At 39.6% G+C, this 11,397-nt stretch overlaps 1 pseudogene; it reads right to left on the reverse strand.

Annotated features, from left to right (window-relative positions):
• Positions 1 to 9,786: 9,786 nt before the first annotated feature.
• LOC141498088 (glyceraldehyde-3-phosphate dehydrogenase-like) lies at positions 9,787 to 10,804 on the reverse strand (annotated as a pseudogene).
• Positions 10,805 to 11,397: the final 593 nt, after the last annotated feature.

An 11,397-nucleotide genomic window follows, 5' to 3' on the forward strand; every position in this document is an offset into this window, starting at 1 on the left:
AGGAGATTTTTTTGTCTAGTATAGAGTTTAGACCGGAAAATGCTTAAGGACCTTTCCATCTGTAAGATTCTTTTTTTAATTTAATATTTATTTATTCTCATTTTGTACAAATAATTTTTATACATTAATAAAATATTCTTGTTTAAGAGTAAAAAAAATACTACCCCCCCAAAAAAAATATAGACTTGCTTGAGTGATAAAGTAAAGGGAAGAGAAAAAAAGTTAAAATTAAAATTGAAAAAATAGTAATAATTGTAGATATGGCCAGGTGGTGCAGTAGACAGAGCACCAGCCCTGGAGCCAGGAGCACCCGAGCCCATATCTGGCCCCGTATACCCTACAATCACCCAGCTGTGTGACATGCAAGCCACCCCAACTCCACTGCCCTGCAAAAATCATAAAAAGAAAAAAAAAGACCTAAAATAAAATAAAATACTAACAATAGTAGGGGCGGCTGGGTGGTGGACAGAGCACTGGCCCTTGAGCCAGGAGCACCTGGGTCCAAATCCAGCCTCAGACACCCAACAGGCAGGCCCACCCAGCCCCATTTGCCCTGCACCCCCCACAAAAAAATAATAATAATAATAAATGTGCTTCAGTCTGTGTTCCAACACCACCAACTCTGTCGCGGGTGGATCACATTCTTTAGGATAAGTCCATCACAAAAGTTACTTCCATATTTCCATACTTCCATATTTTTCCACCATTGCCATTGCTGATTGCAACTCCCTCCTTTTGTATTTCTCCACTACCATGTACTATATTTTCTCTCTCCTTTCACTGGGTAACTGAGTGGCACAGCAGACAGATCCCTGGCCCCCATACTACCCTATGGTCCCAGACAGGACATCCAATCCCAGCCCCTTGAAAGAAGTAAAAAAGAAAATGTGTTATATCTGACCACTCTCCCCCCATGGTCCATCCTCTCCTCCTTCATTCACATCCCCACCCCTCCCCCCGCCCACCCCCTCCTCCTTACTCCAGATGTCTATACCCCATTGAGTATATATACTGTTTCCTCTCCTAGCCACCTCCAATGTGAGCAAAGATTCCCTCATTCCCCCCCTTGCCTTCCCCCTTCCATATCATTGCAATAGCTCATTGTAATAAAGAAAAATCTTATTATATGAAATATCTTGGCCTATTCCCACCTCTCCTTTTTCTTTCTCCCATTACATTTCCCTTTTTTTCTATTGACTCCATTTTTACACCATATTTTATCTTCAAATTCAGCTTTCTCCTGTGCTTCATCTATAAAAGCTCCTTCTACCTGCTCTATTAACTGAGAAGGTTCATATGAGTATTATCAGTGTCATTTTTCTATACAGGAATGCATGCAGTTCATCATCATTAAGTCCCTCGTATTTTCCACTCCTCCTCCAATCTCTATGCTTCACCTGAGTCCTGTATTGGAAGATCAAACCTTCTATTCAACTCTGGCCATTCCAACAGGAACATTTGAAATTCCCCTGGTTCATTGAAAGTCCATCTTTTTCCCTGGAATAGGGCATTCAGTTTTGCTGGGTAGTTAATTCTTGGTTGCATTCTAAGCTCTTTTGCCTTCCGGTATATTATATTCCAAGCCCTATGAGCTTTTAATGTAGTTGCTGCTAAGTCCTGTGAGATCTTGATTGCAGCTTCACAGTATTTGAATTGTGTCCTTCTGGTTCTTGCAATATTTTCCCTTTGACTTGGGAGTTCTGGAACTTGGCTATAATATTCCTAGGGGTTGATTTTTTGGATCTCTTTCTCAGGGGGATCTGTGGATTCTCTCCATTTCTATTTTACCCTCTGCTTCTAGGATATCAGGGCAATTTTCCTGTAGTAATTCTTTGAAAATGATGTCAAGGCTCTTTTCCTGATCATGACTTTCAGGTATTCCAATAATTTTTAAATTATCTTTCCTAAATCTGTTTTCCATATCAGTTGTTTTTTCAATGAGATGTTCCACATTTTCTTCTAATTTTTCATTGTTTTGGTTTTGAAGTATTGAGTCCTGATTTCTCATAAATTCAGCAACCTCCCTGAGTTCTATTCTTTGTCTGAAGGATTTGTTTTCCTCAGAGAGCTTTCTTATTTCTTTTTCCATCTGGCCAATTCTGCTTTTTAAAGCATTCTTCCCCTCAATAACTTTTTGAACTCTTTTATCCATTTGACCTAAGCTGGTTTTTAAGATGCTATTTTCTTCAGCATTTTTTTGGATCCCCTTGACTAAGCTACTGACTTCATTTTCATGTTTTTCCTGCATCTCTCTCATTTCTTTTCCCCGTTTTTATTCTAACTCCCTCATTTGATTTTCAAAGTCTTTTTTGAGCTCTGTCATATCCTGAGCCCAATTTCTGTTTTTCTTGGAGTCTTTAGATGCAGGAGCTTGTGCTTCCTCATCTTCAGACTGAGTTTTTTCATCCTTCTTGGGCTCACAGGCAACATATTTCTCAATGGTGTTCTTTTTGTTTCTCTGCTTGCTCATTTTCCCAGCCTTAGCCTATTTGGGAGGTGCTTTCTGAGCTTTTGGGACACTCCCACAAGGGTCTCAGTGTGTGAGGCTCTGTCCTCCCTCCTGGTCTGTGAATTACCACAAGTGCACCCCTCTGCCATGGGGCTGAGGTGGGGGGGGGCTGCTGTTCTATGGTGGGGGGGCTAGACTGCGATCAGGATCTGAATGTGGTCAAAACCCCAGAGTCCTGTTCCAGGGGCAGAGCTCAGCAGTCTCTCTTCTTCACTCCCCTCCCTAGGTTCAATGGGCTCATGCCCTGGGGTCTCCTGCTAACTGACTCTGCCTGCTTCTGTTCCTGGATCTGAACTGCCTTGGGCATGCTGCTTGCTGTGTGCCCTGAGGGCTGGGCTCCACGTGCTCACTCTGGCAGAGGTCCCCCCTGTTCCCCCAATTTGTGCCTGGTGCTCCCCGGGGCACCAGGTGCTCCCCTGTGAGCCATGGTTCCCAGCACCCTGGGGCTGCCTCCAGGAAGCTGAAGTTCTTTTGCTCTGGTGGGCCACCCCTCTGGCAGGCCACCCCTCCAACCCCGGGGGAATAGAGCCTTTCTGCTCTTTTCCAGGTTACCTTGAGCAGGAGAACTACCTCCCTGGGTCCCTCTGTGGGTTCTGTCTCTAGAAAATTTAGTTGGAGTTCTTAGTTTAGAGGTTTTATGAGAGAACGCCTAAGAGAGGATCCTCTCTTGTTACCATCTTGGCTCCACCCCCCATCTGTAAGATTCTATGATGTGCTCTGTTCCTCATTCCATAATTTTATGTTTTTAGGTTGATGCTTTATATTTTTTGATTCTCTCTCTGTTCTACATTGTATGATTCTATAAATGGGGGTGGGGGTGTCATTGAGGTGTCACTTCTCTTCTCTTCTGTCTTCAAATATTATTATATCTCTCAGGCCCAGGAGGAGGTTGAGGTCTCTGTCCAATAGACAAGCAAAATGCACCTATGGTAGGTCAGAGGACTTATAAGTTCCCCTTGGTTCAACAAGAACTATCTCCTATTTTTCTACCTGCATTATTTATATCCTAAATATGAGATCCTTACTCAATGGACTGTACAGGGACATACTGTTGGAGGAATAGAATCAAATCAAATCATGAAAGAAATGAAACCAGAAATTGGGGATACTTTATGTCTTGGTTAGTGTCATTTGTCCTTCTCTTAGTTATCTTTTCGCAGCCTATGTCAGGTTTCAGGCAAAGACCTTGAACCTGAAGTTCAGGCCAAGGTGGAGAGTAAGTTGTCCCTATCTTTGAACGAACTGGTTATATTATTTTCTACTGATCTAGTTTCTTTGCTCAGGATGCACATCAGTCAATCACAGTCACATAGAACAAACTGCTAGGAAGGGAGAGGCCAGGCAGATCACTGAATTTTAGGAGCTATAGGGCACACCCAGGACCTCAGTTTTAAGTCCCTGGAGAACTTGACCATTAATTTGCTCAGGTAGTTCAAGCTCAAGCTTTACCCTCCTCCATTATGGGATGGTTTCAACTATATCTCTGGAGGGGTCCAGTTTCCTCTGGATACTTGGACTTTCCCAACAGGATTGTCAATTTATACCTGAAGAACTATGGGTGGGAGTTGGCACAGGGGCTCCCTGAGCCTGGGTATGATTGAAGTGACCTCCTCTAGGAGGCTATGAAGTCTGGTAAGATATCTAGATCCAAGGTCCTAGATCCGTCTTTCATTCTCTTCTTCTTCTTCCTATTCCTTTCTATTCCTGTTCTTTCATTCTTTCTAATCTCCATGGCCAACTCCTCAGGTCTGAGCTCTTCCACAGACTTGTTCTCTCCTGGAATACAGATTCTTGCCTTCTGTCTCACACTATGTCCTGAGCCCAACCTTCTTCATTCTATGTCTACTACACCCTGTTGATTCCCTTGTTCTAATTTCTCTGTCTCCTAATTTTTACTTTCAGTTTTGTCTTCACCCTCAAGACCCAGTCTGGTGGGCTAGGACCAAAGGAAAAATGAGATTGGACATCCTGGGAAGCATCTGACCACATACACACATACACACACACACACACACACACACACACACACACACACACACACACATACACACTCATGCACATGCACATGTTTTCAAATGTACATACATGGACACCCATAAATTAACTCATAAATCTACAAATACAAATACTCACACTATACATATTCACATTTACACATATAGGGTCACAGTCACACATTTACACATTTCCATAATCCCTCAAATTTTTCAGTCTCCCCTAGAGTGTAAATTCCATCCTAAGCATCATCAATAGTATTTTCTCCTAAAAGATTTCATCATTTACTATCTTTTTTGCTGAGCCAAAATGCAGGGAGATCAGTCTTTATGGGGGGCCAGGCACATGTTGACATATCTTCTTACAGACTCATATAAATGAGCTCTATGTAAATGCACATAAATGTAGCACTTCCCTTCTAGCTCAGATCCCCAGTTTGCATTTCCACTGAAAAGCTGAATTACAGAGAGGGCTGAATATTGATGGGACCTCTGAATGTCTCAAAATCACAAGCTTACCCTACCTCCCCACCCTAAACAAGTCCATTTTAGGATACTCATTTACCTAAGATTTGGAAAGAACAAAAATCACTTCTCTACCTGACTTTCTAGAGGCATCTCAAAAGTCTCTATCATTTCCTCCTTTTGGGACCTCTCCATTCCTGATCAAGTTACAATTAGAAGACTTTTCATCATCACACAGTACATGCATTTCCATACTGCATGGACAGAAACCAGCACATCCAAAGTTTTTACATAGTTGGACTGGAAACTGACAAAAGAATTTATTGTTAGTTTAAGGACTGCATTCAATAGTCAGTCCATACTATATCACTCAGTCTGGTACACATTTATATAAAAGGAGGCATGCACATAGAGGACACCTATCTGTTCCATTCTGCACACTTTCCCCCTCATTATCCCTATCCTGTGATGTCTGATTTCTGTCAGGGAGGTTGGAACTGGTGAGTTAAATGAGGAAACTGGGGTGGGGGGGAAGACAGAACACTCCCCAGGGGAGCTTCCCCCCTCCAAAAGAAAAAAAAATTTAGTTCCTTGAGAGCATAAAATGTTAGCCTTTTTGTCTCTGTAATCCCAGTGCCTAACAGGGTGCTTTGCACATAGTAAATTTGGACCATATATTTATTTATAAATATCTGTATTTGTAAACATATAGCACATTTATAAATATATATTAGCAGAGGGGGTGGCTAGGTGGTGTAGTGGATAAAGCATCAGCCTTGGAGTCAGGAGTACCTGGGTTCAAATCTGGTGTGGGAGGCATTATCCCTTCACATGCACACACACACATACACACACTCACATATGTATATATATATGCACATGCATATATACTTTCTTAATTAAATTGACTTTAATAAAGCCTGTTAGGTTTCATTTCTAGTTATGCTGGATTTTAAGATCCAGAGGGAGGAAAAAAAAGGAGAAAAAAATGGATATTATTCAGTTCCAAGGTTTTTCAGATATGTACATCTCCTTCCAAGGAAGTCTTTCTTTGTAATTATTTGGTATTTTTCCTTCTCTCCTATCTCATATTCCCAATATTGTCCAACCTAGGTCTCTTATTTGAGAGGACATAGGGCAGGTGTCCCTGGAATGGTGAGAGGGAGGAAAAGGGACAGTTTGATAATAATTATAATAATAACACCTAACATTTATATAGTATCTGCAATATACCAGGCTTTGTGTCTGCTAAAGGTTTTTTTGAATATTATCTCATGTTCTCTAAACTTTTCTTCGTATATGAGGATATATGACAACATGTGTGTCTACTTCTATAGAAGTTTATAAGTGAATAGATTAGTGTTTCAATATATAAAAATAGATAAGCAAGTCCACCCCTGAGTGATTAGGTGTGTCAGCATATATAACTGGCATCCCTTAAGACTAACCTCCGCTTAACCTTGCACTGCATAGAGTTGTGAAAGATGGAATTCGCTGGTAAAGGGACCCTTGTTAGTGATGATGAGGATGGAACCCAACCAATGGCTGGGTCATTTCTCCCAGCTCTAGCTTTATAGAGAGACTGAGGAAGAATTGGAGAGTACATGACTATATCTGATTATGCAAACACATGTTTCCATGGCCACGTGTGCTGATGCATGCATAAATTAAAGTATTAGTGTGTTGGAATATATGTGTCAACATATTTGAGTATATATTAGAGTATCAGTAGCTAGGCCTTTCAAAGGTCAAATAACTTGAAACTAAGATCTAGGAGCCAAGAGAATGAGAAATCCAATAAGTTCCTAGAGACCTGGGCATAGATCCCAGGAAGAAAGCCCATGTGTAATAGTGTTTATAAGCCCTAGAAACTAGATATAAGACAGAGAAAATAGGGTAGAAGGTTCTGGGATAGAGTGATGGTAGTGCAAAGTTAGGAAGGAAGTTCCCAGAACTTTTCCTGGAAGCAACTTTGAATGAAGCCTTTAAATAGATCCTAAAGTCATAGAACTCCTGAACTTCAGGAAAAGGCTGGATTCAAGTAGGTAAAAGGGTTGTATAGCCCAGGGTAGGCAGGAGAGCTGGGAAGTCAACTAGAGGCTGTTGACCATAAAGTGACTTAGGTCTCAACTCAACAGGCCAGCAATGAGGGTCTAAACCTTGGAGAGCAAGGATCACATTCCAGCACACTTGTGCAGCTACCCTGGAGCAGGAAGCAAACTTCTGACTCCTTCCCCTAACATAAAAAAAAAAAACTGGCATCTATACATCCAGTACAACAGAAGCAGAACCCAACCATCAAAATGAGCATTCACCATTGACAGTAACTAATCTGAAAGGGATAATAAAAATGCCATCTCCGAAGAAGAAAGTAGTGACAGAATGTCTACATGTGAAGCCTCAAAATAATTTCTGAATTGATCTCAAATACAAAAAGACCTTTTGGAAGAGCTCAAAAAGGATTTTAAAAACCAAAGAAGAAAGGAAGAAGAAAATGGAGAAAATAAATGAGTCATGCAGGAAGAAAACAATCATTTTAAAAAGTAAAATTGACCAACTGGAAAATAAAATTGAGCAATTGGAAAAGGAAACAGAAAAGCTAACTGAAGGAAATAAAACTCTTAAAAACTAGAATTGGTCAAATGGAAATGAATGAATCTATAAGACATCTAGATTTCATGAAATAAAACCAAAAAGCTGAAAAATAGAAGAAAATGCAAAATACCTCTCAGGATAAATGATCAACCTGAAAAAATAGATCCGAGAGAGATAATTTATGAATTATTGCTCTACCCAAAAGCCACAATCAGAAAAAAAAAGTCTGGACAATATCTTACAGGAAACTGTCGTGGAAAAAAACTGTCTTAATATCCCAGAACAATAAGTTTAAAAAAAGCAGGGATAACTATCCTTATTTCAGACAATGAAAAAGCAAAAATAAATTGAATTAAAAAGGATAAGGAAGGAAACTATATCTTCCTAAAAGGTACTATAGGCAATGAAATAATATCAATATTAAACATACATTCATGGCATCCAAATTCTTAGAGGAGAAACTAAAGGAGTTAAAAGAAGACAGAGATAGCAGAACTATATTAGCAGGAAATCTCAACTTCCTTCTCTCAGAATTAAATAAATCTAGCCCGAAAATAAACAAGAAGGAAGTTAAGGAGGTAAATAGAATTTCAGAAATATTAGATATAATAGACCCCTGGAGAAAACTGAATGGGGATAGAAATGAATATACCTTTTCTGTTGTATGTGGCAAATTTACAAAAAATATTGACCATGTATTAGGGCATAAAACCTTTACAATAAAATACAGAAAGGCAGAAATATTAAATGGATCCTTTTCAGAACATGATACAATAAAAATTACATGTAATAAAGGGCCAAGAAAAGATAAGCTAAAAATTAATTAGAAACTTCATAACCTAATATTAGAGGATGAGTGGATCTAATAACCTATCTTAAAAATAACTACCAAGTTCATTCAGGAAAATGACAATGATGAGACATTATACCAAAACTTTTGGGATGCAGCCAAAGGAGTTATTAAGGGAAACTTCATATCTCTAAATGTTTTCAAGAATAAATTAGAGAGTGGGACAGCTAGGTGGTGCAGTGGATAGAGCACCAGCCCTGGAGTCAGGAGTACCTGAGTTCAAATCCGGCCTCAGACACTTAATAATTACCTAGCTGTGTGGCCTTGGGCAAGCCACGTAACCCCATTGCCATGCAAAAACCTTAAAAAAAAAGAATAAATTAGAGAAAGAGGAGATATATGAATTGAGCATGGAACTAAAAAGGCTAGAAAAAGAACAAATTAAAAATTTCCATTTAAATACTAAATTAGAAATTCTGAAAAATCAAAAAAGAAATTAATACAATTGAATGTAAGAAAACTATTGAACTAATAATTAAACTAAATTGGTTTTAGGGGAAAAAATAAAATAGATAAACCTTTGGTTGATCATTTTTTTTTAGGTTTTTGCAAGGCAAATGGGGTTACGTGGCTTGCCCAAGGCCACACAGCTAGGTAATTATTAAGTGTCTGAGGCCAGATTTGAACTCAGGTACTCCTGACTCCAGGGCTGGTGTTCTATCCACTACACCACCTAGCTGCCCCATGGTTGATCATTTTTTTTAAAAGAAGAAAATCAAATTAGTAGTATCAAAAATGAAAATTTGAAATCACCACCAATGAGGAAGAAATTAAAGTAATAATTCAGAGAGATTTTGCCCAACTGTTTGCCAGTAAATCTGAAAATCTAATAAAATAGATGAATGTTTTACAGAAATATAATTTGTCCAGATTAACAGAAGAAGAAATAAAATGATCTAATATTCCCATTTCAGAAAAACAAATTAAACTGGAAATCAATGTACTCCCTTAAAAAATATCTCCAGGACCAGATGAATTTGCAAGAGAATTTTACAAAACATTTAAAGAACAATTAACTCCAATACTGTATAAAATATTTGAAAAAATAGGTGGAGTTCTTTCAAATTCCTTTTCACACCAACATGGTTACTGATACCTAGACTAGGAAGAATCAAAAAAGAAAATTAAATATTAATCTCCCTAATGAATATTGATGTAAAAATTTTATTTTTTTCACTGAATATGGTGACTTTATTGATGGTGCACAATAAAGGACTCTAGACTCCCCACCCCCCCCACTACAGGGGTGCTTTGGGACAAGGATGTGAATGGGGCATGGGATCCCTGGTAGAGGAACGCATGTTAGGCATGTGGGCTCCCCAGTGATGTAACTTTTTTCTTGGCTGGGGATGATTCATCCATGGCTTCCCATTTTATTCTTTGGAGGCCATGAAGACCATGAAGTCGACTACACAGTTGCTATAACCATACTCATCATACCATGAAATAAGCTTGACAAAGTGGTTATTGAGGGCAATACCAGCACCTGCATCAAAGGTAGAAGAGTGGGTGTCGCTGTTAAAGTCACAGGATACAATCTGGTCCTCTGTGTAGCCCAGGATGCCCTTCAAGGGTCCTTCTGATGCTTGCTTCACCACTTTCTTGATGTCATCATATTTGGCAGGTTTCTCCAGGCGGCAGGTCAGATCCACAACAGATACATTGGGAGTGGGAACATGGAAAGCCATGTCTGTGAGCTTTCCATTCAGCTCAGAGATGACCTTGCCTACAGCCTTGACAGCTCCAGTGGAAGGAAGCAGGGATGATGTTTTGGGCAGCACCACGCCCATCATGCCACAGCTTGCCAGAGGGACCATCCACAGTCTTCTGGGTAGCAGTAATAGCATGCACTGTGGTCATGAGTCCTTACATAATGCCAATGTTGTCATGAATGACCTTGGCCAAGGGGGCCAAGCAGTTGGTGGTGCAGGAGGCATTACTGACAATCTTAAGGGAATTATCATATTTCTCATGGTTCACTCCCATCACAAACATTTGGGCATCAGCAGAAGGGGCAGAGATAATGGCCCATTTGGTTCCACCCTTCAAGTGAGCCCCAGCCTTTTCTATGGTGGTAAAGACACCAGTGGACTCTACAACATACTCAGCTCCAGCATCTCCCCATTTAATATTGGTGGGATACCGCTCCTGGAAGATGGTAATAGCTTTTCCATTGATCACCAGCTTTCCATTCTCAGCTTTGACAGTGCCCTTGAACTTGCCATGGGTGGAATCATATTGAAACATATAAACCATGTAGTTGAGGTCAATGAAGGGGTCATTTATGGCCACAACATCTACTCTGCCAGAGCTGAATGCAGCCCTGGTCACCAGACACCCAATGCGGCCAAATCCTTTCACTCTGACCTTCACCATCTTGTTTCAGGAATGTGACTGACCAGAGTAGTGGATCCTTGCAGGGAGCTTGGAGAAGAGCTGAGAGCCAATGTAAAAATTTTAAATAAAATTTTAGCAAAAAGATTATAGCAAATTATCACTAGGATAATAGACTATGATGGGTAAGATTTATACCATTTGTGCAGGGATGGTTCAATATTAAGAAAACAATTAGCATAATTGATCTTATCAATAAGAACTTCTTTTTAGATTTTTGCAAGGCAAATGGGGTTAAATGGCTTGCCCAATACCACACAGCAAGTTAATTATTAAGTGTCTGAGGTCAGATTTGAACTCATGTACTCCTGACTCCAGGACCAGAGCTCTATCTACTGCGCCACCTAGCTGCCCCGAAATTTTACAGAAATTGTATGATTATCTCAATAGATGCTAAAAAAAGTCTTTTACAAAATACAGCATTTATTCCTATAAAAAACACTAGAGAGTATAGAAATAAATGAAGTTTTCCTTAAAATGAAAGGCAGTATCTATCTAAAACCATCAACAAGCATTATATGTAATGGGGATAGCATTCCCAATAAGATTAGGGGTGAAACAAAGATGCTCATTATCATTATCATTAAATA

This window comes from Macrotis lagotis, chromosome X (genome assembly GCF_037893015.1).
Source record: "Macrotis lagotis isolate mMagLag1 chromosome X, bilby.v1.9.chrom.fasta, whole genome shotgun sequence".
Lineage (NCBI taxonomy): Eukaryota > Metazoa > Chordata > Mammalia > Peramelemorphia > Peramelidae > Macrotis > Macrotis lagotis.